The sequence below is a fragment of the Notothenia coriiceps genome, unplaced genomic scaffold (genome assembly GCF_000735185.1).
Source record: "Notothenia coriiceps isolate Sejong01 unplaced genomic scaffold, NC01 NC01_scaffold00037246, whole genome shotgun sequence".
NCBI classification, from domain to species: Eukaryota; Metazoa; Chordata; class Actinopteri; order Perciformes; family Nototheniidae; genus Notothenia; species Notothenia coriiceps.
The window spans coordinates 27,956,138-27,971,868 of NW_011369947.1; the positions used below are offsets into that span (position 1 = coordinate 27,956,138).

At 42.0% G+C, this 15,731-nt stretch overlaps 1 long non-coding RNA gene across 1 annotated transcript; it reads right to left on the reverse strand.

The window, feature by feature from the left end:
- Positions 1-1,379: 1,379 nt before the first annotated feature.
- Positions 1,380-10,034, reverse strand: LOC104966224 (uncharacterized). The gene is made up of 3 exons (XR_800648.1): positions 8,871-10,034; positions 2,228-2,335; positions 1,380-1,895 (listed from the first exon to the last, which is right to left on the reverse strand). It is a non-coding gene; the product is annotated as an uncharacterized lncRNA (long non-coding RNA).
- Between the last annotated feature and the right edge of the window lie 5,697 nt (positions 10,035-15,731).

Sequence of the window (15,731 nt, forward strand, 5' to 3'; positions counted from 1 at the left end):
GGCCGTTTCTCAATCGCGAGGAAACTGGCTTCCAAGCCAATATTTCAAGGATGCTACGTCATCGAGTGCCGCCGAAGGACTGTTCCAATCTCCAGCATACTTGAAATTCCACCGAGGCCACGTCCTTGGTTTTGGGGAAATTTCGAGGCTGACATGGGTAGACTTCGCGTCCTTCAAATCCCCACAATGCTTTGCGCACGGACCAATTTCAAAAACCCTTGCGGAGAATGGCTGAACCGACGCAGCACACATTTAAATGTAAGTATGTAGTGGCGTAGAACATGTGTTGGTAAATATGTTTCTTTGTTGCATTTGTTATCACCAAAAATGTGTTCCGTGAAAGTAAAGCAAGTTCATAATTAGATATTTTCAGTACAGTTTATGTTGAAACCGTTAGAGAGAGTGGCACACTTGTTAGCCTGTTCCATTCTTCTTTGTTTTCCGAAGCCGTGGCTTGGAAGCATATTTGCTTCGTTTCTGAAGGAAGTGACTTGGAAGTACACGACTACCAAGCCAGTATCCTCGCGATTGAGAAACGGCCCGGGACTCTGGGATTTGTAGGCTTTCTAGTTGCGTATTTTTCATAGTCTCATATTTCAACAGTTTTACGACAAACTGTGACTTTTTTGACATGGAAATTATTTTTTACGATTGACAAACATCATATGTGTAATTCGTGGCACAATTCAAACGGGATCGAGAGATAATCTTTCTCTCTCTATTGACTTCAATTTCAGTCGGAAGTAGATGGGCGGGACTTCGCCTCTCTATAAAAAATACATTTCTGCATTTTTTTTCCTCCGTTTTTGCTGCACACAAATTTCCTTTCAGGAACAGTTAAACTTTATTGAATTTAATATATATTTTTAATTTGAATGTTTAATGCAATGTGTAATTGTAAGAATGAATGTTGTTGTTTTTTAATCACATCAGATATATATTTAAGATGGAGTGCAGCATTTTGGAAGATGGGTAATATTGCACAATATTACCTGTGGCTGTGGAGGTAAATGAGGAGCGAGTTATAAATTAAATAACTTATAATAATAATTATAATTATAATAAAAGAACACAGCGAGCAATACAATGGAGGGATGCATAAAGGAACAAGATGCATGGATGAAATCGTACAAATATGGAACAATGAAACTGGTTGTCTACATCCACCTGATGATGCAGTGTATTCCTGAGCTTTTACTATAATCAATGTAATAAATCAAACACTTGTTTTAGCTAAGATGATGAAACCTTTGCAAGTGTTCTCAGTTTGGATCTAACAGCAAGACAGAATTCCATCTAATGGTGTTTTAGGGGTTCAAAACCAATCCAGAATGAGACAATTTAGAAGCTTTTTTTGTGCATTAAATATTGCACCGTTCTGTCTTTTTGTATTAAAGTTAAAAATCTAGGTTCGCAGAGAGAGACAATGCAGATGTGAGAAGGGGGAGATAGGGGGGGGGGGCAGAGAGAAGTGTCAGTACTATGGCAGGCATACACACACATCTGTGCAGAACACATGACACACAGATTGAGAGCATTCTGCAAATGGGTGCTGGATGGAAACAGACGTACGGGAGAGAGAAGCCAGTACATCAACAGGAGACTTTTTCCAACCAGCTTCTGGGGGTAATGGGAGATTTTGGGGGGAGGTCGAGGTGGACGGGATCAGACAACATGCAAGAGCAAAATCTGAAGTGCAACCACCACTGAAAAAATATGAGAGTTTATACCTTTCAGAGTAATGAAAAATAAAGAGGCATTCTTGGGTTTCTGTGAAAGTACTAAAAAATGCCTTCAGACTGTCCTACCTTTTTTTTTGTTTCTTCTTAATATCGGATAGGCAGGGTGTGACTATTATGGTCTGTGAATCTGGCTGAAAATTCTGACGGAAACATCTGTCAACATGCAGACAGGTTAAGTTAGAGTTAAATATGTGTTGATGGCGTCCACCCTCCTTGCTCATAAAACTTCCTAAACCTGTAGATTTCAAAATAAAAAAAACAGCAAAAAAAGTGTACATGTGCTGCAGCTTCAACTAGCATCTGAAGAGAAGCCCAGTCACATGCAGGGCTGAGGCACAACTACCATGTATTTGTTACTTCATATATATCACACACACACACACACACACACACACACACACACACACACACACACACACGCACTCTTTCTCTCTCCCTCACACACTCTCTTTCCACAGAGGTGTTGTGCACACGGGTGAAGGTACCTTTTCCTTCCATTTCTGGCCGGCTTCAGAGATCCGTCATCCGAGAAATTAACGGGACCGGTCCAATTTCCTGTCTCGTCCCCTTTGAGTCGGTTAAACTGTTGCGCACTAATAACAAAAATAAGTGCGTTTATTTGGGGTTTGTTGGTTCCTTAGCTGTGCAAAAATACATACCAACCACGCCCATGTGTTCACTCACACTTTCTTAAATACACACACACACACACACATATGAGGGGGACCAGCTTTTTGGCTCAAGAAAAAAAGAATGACACCAAACATGGTTAAAAAAATTGATTTCCTGTTAATGACGTCGTGGTTTTAATGGTTCATTTATGCTAGGTGTGATTCCAACATTCACACTGGGCATTGTCGCTCTGCAGGAGTGTCGAAGATATGGAAATCACGGGGTCTTAAGGGAGGAGTAGAACTTGTGGAAAGTGTTTCTGTGAATTGCAAATGACTGCAGAGGACGAGAAGGCCAACAGACTTTCTACGAGGCTTTTTATTGAACATACTTTTATAAAGTATATCACTTTTAAAGGTGATGAAAGTGTTCTCGAGTGCGCTAGAATTTGAAAATACATAACCGGAAAAAATCTGCCCCTTCCTTCAGACTTCCTTACAGAGCCCCTCCTCCAACACACACGAACGCGCACATGACCAATGAGGGCACGAGATAAGTTTGTGCACAGATGGAAGGCTGACAGGCAGTTGGCCATCCAGTTACTTTAGCCGGACCGGCTCAGATGATTGGTCGTGCTTTTTACAGCGCCACGGCTTCCACAGATGACATTTTTTAATGCATTTTTTGTCAAAGCACTTCAGATATTCATTGCTATCGGGATGTTAAGAGCATTCCATGGAATATAACAACAAGTGTATCTCTAGCTGGTTTCTCAAACTTACCTACCCCACCTTTAAGGACTATATTGGATATTCTTGTCTCTGTTGCATAAATTCTTCCTATCCATCACAGTGAATATATCAGAGGACATGTTGGTGAGTCATAGCCTTCACATCAAGAGGATGTTGTCACTTCTACTTCTAATTTTAGAGAGATGAGGAGCGCAGTAGATTGCAATCATAAGTGAATCATTCTTAAATCAGTCTTTAAAAAATTCAGTTTTGAAGCCTCATAAGAAACGGAGACTCCCTGCTTTTCTGTTTTATCTTATATTAAAGTAAATATTTGTGGGTTTTGGACTGAATACTAGTTAGACTTTGAGAAACTGGATACACATTTATCCCTATTTTAGAGCAACCAGTTATTGGATAATTCAATAAATCACTCGTTGGTTCAGTATTTAATGCACAAGGACTCTGGACGTCGGGTTTGACTCAAAAGAAACATCATTATAATCAAGAAAAATGTCACCTAATAGTGAAATGGCATGGCACATTTCTGTATTTTGAGTATTTCTTTGAACATAAATGCAGGTCATTGGAACAGAGAAATAAACGATATCAGGCTTTGGAAACACCTGGGATTTGTTGAACCCTTTAAAAATCAGCTTTACATACTAAAGGTTGGGTGTTTAACTGCGGTTGTGAACAGGCGTTAAACCATTTTCTCCCGTTGCTAGCTGATTATGATTCATGTGTGACTCATTTCTGAGAGTGCTCAGTGGGCATTGTGCTAAATCTGAATCCAGAGAGCCTTTATGTGATCGAGCAGTCATTATTCTGGGACAGGCGCATTTCCTCAGTGCCACTTAACCTCCTCAATGACACTTTGCAAACAGCTGCACCCACGAGAGTCAGAAATGTGCCTCGCTTTAGGAGGACAGGTTGACTAAGCTCACCAAACCTGCACGATTTATATTAGCATGCATCTTAAAATGTATTCTACTAGTTTTCAAGTTCATATATCAGTGTGAAACCAGAGCTGCTCTGATTGGTTAGCTGGCCGGCTCTGTTGTGATTGGTCAACCTGCTTAGAGATGTCCCGCCCCTTAGCCTATCACGTACAATGTGTTGGAACGCTAGCCAATAGGAACACAAGTGATCCATATGTCAATATATTACGGAAGTAAACTAAGAAGTCCAATTTTAGCCTTAGCAGACCGTTTACATGCACAGAAACCTATATAACACACAAGAGGAATAATATGTGTATATATTTGTATTTGCACGTTGTTGGCATATAGCCTTCAGTATGTTTTGTGTTATGCTGTTGGGTTATACATATATGTATTGTTGACATTTATGTTTAGTGTTTCTTTTAGTTTTTGTTCTGTTATAGCCAGGGGTGCACATAACTGGTACGCATGCACGGCAACAATCTGAAATGCGTACTGTCACCTGTGTGTGGTGTCTAGACATTTGTGTTAAGTTAGTTTATTTAGTTCAGTCCTTTTGTCTTTTGCTTTGTCTTGTGATTTCCTGTTTTATTTTGTAGTAACCTTTCCCTCTCGTTTCAGAGCATTCCTGCCCTTGTGTGTTTTCCCTCCAGTGTGATTGTCAGCCCCTCCCTTAATTGTTGCCACCTGTATCCCTTACCTAGTGTGTATAGTCTGCATCTCCCTTTGTCCTGTGCCAGTTCGTCTTGTCTCGTCAAGCCTGCCATTCATCCCTTGATCTTGTTAAGTATATTTTTGATAGACTCTTTTGGTTTCATTTTTGATAGTCCATGTAGATGTTTTTGTTTAGAGTTTTGATCCTCCAAGTGAGCGTTTTGTGTTTTGACCTTAATTAAAAGACCTTGTTAATCCTGACCTGTTTCTGGTGTTGTGCGTTTGGGTCCTGAGCCTTGTGACATTCTTAACACTGTGTCACAAAGCGCATTTGCGTAACGATGTATTGGTGAAGCTTTTCCAGAAGACGCTTAGATTACCGGACGCCAGAGTGGGTCTCCGTGTGCACAGACGGGGCTGCTGTTAACGTCGGTCTGTACGACGGAATTGTGCCAAAACTACGCCAACCCCCCCTTCTGTGACATCACAACGTTCACGCCCAGCGGTCACGAAGTACTCCACTCGCACCCCCCCCCCGTGGACGTTCGCGATACAGAGGGCTTCATCTCATAACTTCGCGTGGAGCCAGAAGTTGGAGTACTAAACACTGACTCCAGGTACTCATCTGAGTACCTCACTGAGAAAGTTATGTGCACCCCTGGTTATAACGCCTTGTGCGGAATGCTTTGGCAATAGGCCTACTACGTTTCAAATGTGGTCATGCTAATAAAGCCCCTTTGGATCGTATTATTGTATTGAAAGGGAAAAGGATTATAGGGCCTCTTTAATCTTCACCAAAACACTCCCTTACAGCTCGATTCGTTCAATAATACATAAACGGATATTTACCAATCTTGTGGCTGCGGATAAAACCTTAATCAATCTCATGTGGCTTCCTTGGACACACACATCAATCCACTGTCTTCGACTCAAACCTGAAGAGAGACCATTTATCTCCCGTGACTCAATTATGAGCGCAGTTCAGACACTAATCCAAGCATTAGATCGAACAAACAACAACAAGAGTCGAGTTAATGTGCTCTGATTCTGCCCCGAGCCTCGTTAATGGGACCTGAAAGCAGGAAGGACTATGGGACTTTGTGACTTGGCTTGTTTTAAGAGTATCTCTGGCACATTGACAGTCTGATCAAATACCCTGAGGTCTTTCCTGTAAAAACCAAGAGCTCCTTAAGATGGCCACCTGACTGTCTCAAACAGGAAATGTAACGTGGTTGTTTTTGATGGGAGCCCTCCTTTCGTGGCTTTTTTTTTTACAGGGAATGGCTGGTGGAAGTGCTGCATCTTATAAATTATGAACTGTGCTGCAATGTGCAAAATCTACATGTACAGCCCTTAAAAACACATAAGAGGTTGCTCAAAATAGTGAAGATACAGATAACGCTTCAAGAAGGGCTCACAACATACAGTCAGAGGTACAAAGTGTGTCATCATTTAAGAATAAGAATATCAAATAGTCGCTGGTTATAGTTTTTTTCCAGCCGGATTTTCTGCTTTTCTTTGTTTTATATAATGTGAATTGTATTTATTTTTTAGTTTTGGACTGATGGTGAGACAGACTAGCATTTCAAAGATGTCTCCTTGACCTCTCAGATAACTGTGAGGGACTTTTTAAATATATATATAACATGATCAAATGATTATCAAACGTCGCAAATCCACTTGTTTTTGGATGGTTACAAACCAACCCAATGCAGGGCCAGAGACTATTCTTAAATATCGCCCTCTTCGAGTCAAAACGAGTCCAACAAACATATCTTCATTTGCAGAAGTGTGTCAATCACTGGGATCATTTAATACGCTTTCCTCTTGAGTCTGCCATTTCACAATCCGACATTCACTTCATCTTAAAGTAAGAGAAGGCTGACATCACGTTGATTAATGTGACTCTACAATGTTCCTCACTTAGTTGGAGCGCCTTAAGAGCATTGCCCTTTGCCCTCAGGTCATGTAAAGAGAGCTGCTCATGTAAGGTTAATGAAACGTTCACTTACTGAGCTTTCGTTCGATCACCCACACGTCGCCTTCGCTGCCTTTCGAGATAACGGTAATTTGCAAAGATGTTTTCTAGCTTTCTCTCAATCTAAGCATCCACATGTCTCCTCTGCTGCCTTCTTTTTAAATTACGGTAATTTGCACAGATGTTTTTCCTGTGATTCCCTGAAAATACCTACCAGTACTTTAGCAGGAAAAGAGTCTGGGTGGTTCTCAGCACTTGTATACCCCGTTTAGCTAGGCCCTTTTTGTTTTGTTTTATGTATGTCACACTGCGGGACTGCGGGAACGGTATCTCGAGATCTCCGGATGCATAACACATGTAGTAATTTTGACAATAAAGCTGACTTTGACTTGACACTTGTCTGTGTCTAACCAGAACTGCTGCATCCAGTCTTAAACTCAGGATATCTTGGCCTATAATGCTTAAATTCTCACTGCAAACATCAAGGGGAAATTATCAGAGGAGGCCATTCGGTGCAGGTGATTCACAATCCTCTCATCATGGGGATGCTGTAACTCATTCTGGAGATCTGAGGGGCTTCATATGTTCAAAGCATAGTTCGTTTCTTAAAGGGAGAATATGAGAAAACTTCTTTAAGGCTTCAAACTTATTAAATTGCAACTAAAAAGGTGGCAATATTTAACCTGTTTGATCAAATATCCGGTAGAAAGACAACACTCTTTTAGTACTTCCTGGGCTCTCCAGTGCATTGGTTCTTATTGGACATAAACGCCTTAAACACATAAATTTTTACCTTATTTCTAAGATTTTAAGGACCATTAAATTGCTCCTTGCAGCCTTGACACAGTAAATTGCCCTACTAGAGTGAATGGTATTGAATGATGGTTTCAAATCTTCAGCACCAGGACTGTAAATGTTGGGTTTGACTCCAAACAAACATCATAATGAAGGTAACTGTGTTTTAGGTAAATGCTGCAGCCCTTTCTGTATTTTGAGTCATTCTTTTGGGTGTGGTCGCAGTGATGACGTGGGCTGCTTTTTGGTTGTTTACGCTTGAAGAGATGTCATAAGATGACGTCTTCTCTCTCTCTGCATCACACACACACGCTCACACATCTCCCCCACTCCCTCTCAGTCTCTCACTCGTCTCCGTCCTCTCTCTCCCCCACTTGCATTATGGGGTGTGTGTGCAGACAGACTGTAGCAAAATGGCTGCTGCTGCATGAGCCTGAAAGGTGTGTGTGTGTGTGTGTGTGTGTGTGTGTGTGTGTGTGTGTGTGTGTGTGTGTGTGTGTCTGAATTCATGCATCTCACACCGCAGTGATGGAGATGCCATGACACCACATTGAGTACCAGGGGAGGGGGGTTTAGCCGGCGGGGGTTAGCTTTCAGATTACACCATATATGTTTTTGCTTGAACATATATATGCTGTAACATATCTGGAGGTGGGGGGTAAAGTTTTTACATTTTGTTTCATTTCCTGTAACCACCTTAAGATAAAACATCCCGGCTTCTCAGCATCTGCTCGTCTCACACTGAATGTGTCTCAGAGTGTGAAGAAAAGGGCTCTTATTGGTGTTTTGTGCAAAAAATGGAGCAGCTCAACAACCCAGACTCATGATGCAGAGCTATTACAAAACCTGCTCTGCAGTGCTGCCTGCAGACTGCTGACGTGATTTATTTAACAGGGACCAATAAGAAATACACATCATCTTCATCATGTCTGTGCTCATCATTATCATCATCATCGGCTACAATATCTTCAAGCTGCTTTATTATAACCTCAACCTGATACCTTTAAGATGTAGGCTACCACCAGTCAAGAAAATCAAATAAATATCTTTGGAGGAGGGGGGGTAAAAAAAGGAAGAGAAAATATTACCATACACTGCTGCAGGAGCTCTGTGTATGGCATGAATGTGATGCTTCGCTTTCAGAAAATATCTACAAAATAAATCCAATGGTTTCTAAATGCTACTGGGAAAAAAAGATGGATGGTTAATTGCTTTTGTTCTTTCCAGCCATGAAAGCTTGTTTTCTCCATGCATCTTCAGACAGAGTACTCCCATACTGACAATCTGTAATGTTACCACTCATTATTTACGTCATTCAGTCATTAAAAGGGCTATGAATGCATTTAAATCCTTACAGTGTAAACACCAAGGCCTTCACTACAGCCCATTGTCTCTGAACATAGACAACACTTACCTCTTGATGTAGTTTTTTCCATAGAGAATCTGTTGCAATAGCGTGACAAGTCCAAATGCGCAAATGAATATAAAACAAAGAGACCTATTGCCGAGGATGTCTTTACCCGACGAGGGGTCGGCGTATCCCATTCTTCGGCGCAGCATCCGGGGCTGACGGTGACACCCGGGTCGGTGTCTGTCTCCCGTGCATTCAGGACCGGGGACCGGAACAGCACGGTGTCCAGAAGCACCTTCTCTCAGGCTATTTCACATGCATCATGCTGCTGGATGATATGCATCGCAGTGTGTCGATATCAAACCAATCTGTGTCCAATTTTTTGTATATTTTGCACGTAAAAAGGTGTCAAAAAACATGAAACCAACCGCAGGGGGGGGGGGGGGGTCTGCTTTTCTGTCGCTTTCGACGAGGTGCAGTGTGCAATTAATGCAGATTTGTTGTATACTTCGCACGTCAAAGGTGTAAAAAAAAAGAAAAAATGAAACCATCCACAGGGGGGTCTGTTTTTCTGCCGCTTGCAACGAGTGTGCAATTAATGCAGATTATCCAAAAAATACGGTTATTTCTCTATGATCCCCTTTATTTGCAACATGCATCGATGCAAAGAGTAATTCGATTACTGATAAGGTCCTGTCCCACCCAGACAGCACATTGTCCAGCATCTTTTCTCAGGCTGCTTCACTGCTCCTGCACCGCAGCATTATTGCGTTTGGAGGATACGCATCGCAATATATGGATGTCAAATCGATCTGAGTCCAAATGTATCAAAAAATTATGATTATCTTCGTTTGTTTTGCATGAAAAAGGTTTTAAATGATGAAACGATCCGCAGGAGATTCTTGTTTTGTGTCGCTCTCGACGAGGTGCAGATGCTCTGTTGGTGCAATAAATCCAGAGAGGTTATTTATCTACAATGAATCCCCTAAAATGCAAAAAGCATCGATGCCAAGCGCGATTTCTCTTCATTAGATACGGTCTGCGACAGAAAAAAAAACATCGTCCATGCCTCATCTGAAATCTGAGCAAAGCTGCGTGACTGAAATGTGGAAGCAGCAGGATCAGGATGCTCTTCTTCCTCTGCCAGCCGGGGGCGCGCCTCCTCCTTCAGAGGCTCCTCACGCCAAAACCCAAGGTCATCATGTTCTCCTTCACACACACCTGGGCTCTGAAACACACACACACCTTGCTCTGAAACACACACACACCTGGGCTCTGAAACACACACACACACACACACACACACACACACACACACACACACACACACACACACACACACACACACACACACACACACGGGCTCTGAAACCACCAGACTCAGGGACAGCCTAAGACTATTAAACACCTGAACTTTTTAAAGAACATCCATAATGTACATAACTCTACTGTATAACTGTAGCTAATGTGCAAATGACAATAAAACTTTGAATTGAATTTTTAAATTAAATAAATACACACACCTGGCTCACCTGACCTCCTTACGCTGGTCCGAATGTCCCAGTCACTAAAACTGTGTTACATTATCTAAAATGAGATTCCATGCAAAACCACTGTGCATGCTTTCCTACCTGCAGCTGGTTTGACGTCTCAGCATTTGTCTATTTCCTTTATGCATGATTACATTCTGCAAAATGGCTTTATTTTAGTGCTTGTTTTACGGACTTCTCAGCCAATTGAAACCCTTGAGAGCAGCATTGTTGAAAGCTCACAGCTGCAGCTCCTTAAAAGCCAAGGTCCTTACAGAAGGAGACTTTATTAGTGCTATTGATCTCTGCCATTGTCCACCCTGACAGCTGTTTTAATGTGTCATCGAAACCCATCTGGCCATTTGCACCTTTACAAGCAGCAGAGGACAGGTGCTGTGTGGGAGGTACTACCTGACAGACCATCATTATCGAGACAGAATGATTTAATTGAAATGTGGAAAATGTGGAAATATTGGAATACGTTGTCGTGCCATTTTGGGACATTTGGATGGTTGAGGAGCAGTACACAAAACAGCCACAAAGCAATCATAAATATTAAACAAATATGAAATATGCAGTCCCACAATAAACCTATTTAAGTCACAGGAAGTGCATTAACAGCGGTTTTGAAATACACTCACACACACACTCATACACTCACAACAGCATGCATCAACTATTATAATAGAAATCACTTGAACATCATAAAAGTATAACAAATAATCAAAAAAATCCACATTGCCCTGACCAAAACACCATCAATCTTGTGTGTTTTTGTAACAGACTACTGAAGTGTAATCAGCCCTGCATCTCAATTAGTGATTAGCCAAATCTGTTAAGCACATTTCAGTGGTGTTACTTTAAGCTTTCTGCATCTTGAACCACCGAAAAGTCAATTGGAAACACCAGCAGCATTACACGCTTTAGCCATTCAATGTATTTTCTGCCCTAACCCTATCTGGGACAGAAGAAGAAAGCAGACTTCCTGATGTGCAGCCAAATCAAATCAAATCCAGTTTTATTTATATAGCAGATTTATAAACGATTTTTGGTCGAGCCAAAGTGCTGTACATATAATAAAAATAGCCTACAGTAGAGACACTTTACAGCTAATACAACTGCACAGATTGTTCAGAATATCAGTATGAGAAAAAAATACTTCAGGACCTGAGGATCTCTGGCCAGATTGCAGACAGCAGGCAGTTCCTCCGGCATGTTTTGCCCTACAGCTCCTCCTGCAGGGCTCCAAAGGGAAATACACAAGAGGGTTCAACACAAAGGATAGTGTGTCGAGTGAACCAGACACCCTGCAAAGACAGCTCATCTCTGCCCTTTATCCACGGTTTGATTCTGTATGCCATTGACTTGTTATCATGAGTGTGACTTGATGAACCTGCTGGAATAAAACATGAACTATTGGTTCCTAATGACCCTTGCTGCCTCCTACTGTGTACACTGTAAAAAAAAAAACGTTGTTTTTACGGTAAAAACCTGGCAGCTTTGTTGCCAGAATAATGATGTTTTTACATCATTATTCTGGCAACAAAGCTGCCAGGTTTTTACCGTAAAAACAACGTTTTTTTTTTTACAGTGTACACAGTAGGAGGCAGCAAGGGTCATTAGGANATTAAGACTAGGCCTAACGAATATCGTGTCATGGCGATAACCGCGATATCACATCGCTTAGGACTCCGATTTTTCATTAATTTTTCACGGACGCTGTATATTAAGTAGGTAAATTAACTCGAAACACGTCAGTTACCAATTATTTGCTTGCCTTGCTACAAAATGGAAAATTGCGCGGCTCTCACGTCAGGGGAACTTGAGTGAGTGACATGCAGACTCTCATGCCACAGCAACCACCAATCACAATTCATTCTTGATCAGATCACATCAGGCCCCGCCCCGCTAGTGTGCAGACCAACAAAACACCGGTAAAAAATGACCGAAGGCAGCGGAGGACAATGCCGCGGGAATGAAGCATTTACTTTTTCCAAAAAGAAAAGCGCAACATCTCCAGTTCTGGAACTATTTCCCCGGATACAAAAAGCAATAATTAGGAAACAGCCCCTGCCTGTTGACATGTGAGTGGCAAGCTTCCAAACCGATGGACCCAACAGCTGGTACTCCGGGGCTTTGGATATCCCCAAGTTAAACCACTCCATTTATTTAGCTGTGGTGCTAAACAGAATAACCTAATGACTTACACTTGCTGCTATACATGCTGCCCCTAATTTGTGGCATTGGGAGGTTTTCTCCCTCTTTACCTGAACGAGAGAGAACAAGAGGGATCAAGCCAAAGGTGATGGAAAGAAGATTGGAGGATAGGAAAGGTTACAAAGTTACTCTTTCTACGGCCTGCTCAAACCACGTATGGCAGTTTAAACAGAACATTAGCTACACACAATTAGGACCGTGATTTTATGAGCCATTTTTTTCTTGCTGTCCTAGTCTCTGATGCAGTTGATGGGACATAGATTATGTGAGAGTGAAAACAAAGGGCTAGTGTCATACATTTCAATGTTTAATGCATTTTGCTACATCTTCACTTATCTTACCCCAAGAAACAGCATAACCTCAAAATAAAAGTACTTGAAATTCTGTCCCATTGCACTGTACATTTCATTGTGACTCTATACTTCAGTGCAGCTTATGTAATGTCTTAGACACATTTCCCACTCAAGGTTTAAACCAGAATAGCAGCTGGAAAAAGCTGAACATGCACTGTTTCCATTTATAGCATTCTGTTCTAAAATCATTCTATTCACCATCCTTTTTTTACAATGACAGAAATAGTTAGCATTGATTCCTGGTGATGGCCCACTAATCGTGGAAAGGGTACTATCTGAATCCATGAGTGTGCTCTATCTTTAGTTGAGTGTTGCAACCAAAGCCCAATACAGTTATTCTAAGCACACATTTCTCTGCCACTTTAAATCCATTAAATTGCTATGTATCTAACGGTGTATCTCCCTATACTACTGGTATCTCACTTGGAATGATAGATCTGCAATGACAATGGGCGAATCATTATTTTAAATTAATGAAATGCCAAAAGTCAACTTCCTTGAATCTCTTCTCTGTCAATGATAAATACAGACTGTCAGCCAATAGTCTATTCATATAACCTTGTGAATCCCTGCCTTGACAATTAGGGGTCCCAGAGTCTTCAACAGTGGTTATTAAATTAGAGCAAGAGAGTCTGTATAAAAAGGACATTGAGTGAGAGTGTTGGAGCCAGTGTCTTGCACCATTAAAATAGGCATGGTGAGGTCAGAGAGACACAGCATCCAAACAGAATCCCTCAGGCCCATGATGGTGGAGTCTGCATGACGTTACATACAGCACAGATCATCAGCACAGTATACACGAGGTACAGAGTGTGCATGTGTTATTTTCCCTGAAGAGGCAACTAAGTGTCATGGTCCTGCAAGGCTACAATTTGTGCAGGTGGTGTTACTTTAGAAGTCTCTTCACATAAGGGCTGAAGGGCTGTGCTGCTATTGTCACCTCGGCCTTGCACATCTTCAAGCGGCCTCTTGCTCTCAGTGTCCTGATCCTACGCTTTACTTCTACTCTTGCTTAAAGGGGACCTATCATGCAAAATGCACTTTTGTAAGTCTTTTATACATGAATATGTGTCCCCGGTGTGTCAGGGAACTCACCAAGTGTCAGAAAACACAACCCTCTCTCTTTTCCTCCATACCCAAATCTCTAAAAACGGGGCTGCAACGGATCTGATACAGATTGATACAGATTTGAAATTGTTCTGACGTCAGAAACGGGGAGCTCCGCCTATATGGGCAACTCTCCACCTATCAGGGGAATGAGAGGTTGCGTGGCATGGTAACAGCATGGTAACAGCATGGTAACAGCATGGTAACAGCATGGTAACATGACGCTTGTGCCTCGCCCCCCTCGTTTGCAGAGGGGGTGGTCAGCTGCAGTTAATTTGCCACAGAATCAGCCCTTGTGAAGACAGGGCTGGAATAGAGCAAATAGAGCGAAATGAGGCATGGCTAAAATGCATAATCTGTTTGGTATTTTGAAAAAAAAACTTCACAGACATGTTTTATATAGGTATGGCCCTATAATATATTATTCAAATATAGCATGATAGGTCCACTTTAAACTCATTGTTTTGCTCCCCTGAGAATGGGGCCCTATTCATAATTGCCAGCGATCAGTACAGTGATTCTCTTTCAGGAATTTTGCAATAAGTCCTTCTATTTAACACATAAATGTGTACAGCACTGGCAAAGGAGCACGTTGCTACCAAAATTGAAACTGGATCTGCTGAAACAGAGGGAGCGTTGCCATGGAAAAACAAAGTAACACTGCTCCCTGCAGCTGCCCTGCATTAATGAGTAGGATATATTTTGAGAGAAGAGGAAAAGCAGTGGGGTGAAAGGAAAAGTGATGGATAGGAGACAGGGAGGTTAGGGGGAGAGGAAGATGAGAAAATTAGTCAGAAGGTGGGTTTTAAGGCTGGAGGAATGTGAGGGAGATAGAAAGGAAGATCAAGAGTACTGTATGTTTGGTGTGGCTCAGATGGAGCTGGCCAGATGGTTTCCATGAACAGGATCTGACCTCGGCTGGAGCGCCTTCTGCAGGCACATGACTTCATCCTCTGCCCCCCCTCCTACAGCCTATCATCCCTCTACTTAACACCTCACCCTTCTTGGCTGTCCGATCCCACCATTTCCAAATGTTTTGCAAGTACAACTTTAACTTTGTGCCACAATGAATATATTTGAATTTAAGTCATGAATTGTCTTTTCAAAACTTTTCAAACTCGACATGAACTGAGGATAATTTTGGTGATACTGCAATTTCAATTGTAAATCTGTGCACATGTAATATAATTAACCTTAAGCCCCAGCTCCAGCATGAATAGGGATATAAGCAGGGGTGCACTTAACTGGTACGCAGGTACGCATGCGCGGCAACAATCTGAAATGCGTACCGTCACTTGTGTCACAAAGTGCATTTGCTTACCGACATACTTGTGAAGCTTTTCTAGAAGGCGGTTTGATCACCGGACAACAGAGTCGGTCTCCGTGTGCACAGACAGGGCTGCTGTTAACGTGGAGAAATGGAGAACTGCGCTAAAACAGCTGATCACAACGTTCACGCTCTGTGGTCACAAAGTACTCCATTAGCCCCCCCCGTTGACTTTCCTGAAGTACTCCACTAGCCCCCCCCGTTGACGTTCGTGATACAGAGGGCTTCATCAAATAACTTTGAGTGGAGCCAGAAGTTGGTGTACCAAACACTGACTCCAGGTACTCATCTGAGTAGCTCACTGAGAAAGTTATGTGCACCCCTGGATATAAGCCAACCATTGAGCCCCAATTTAAAAATGTGTGTGGTAAAGACACATTCTATTTCTTCC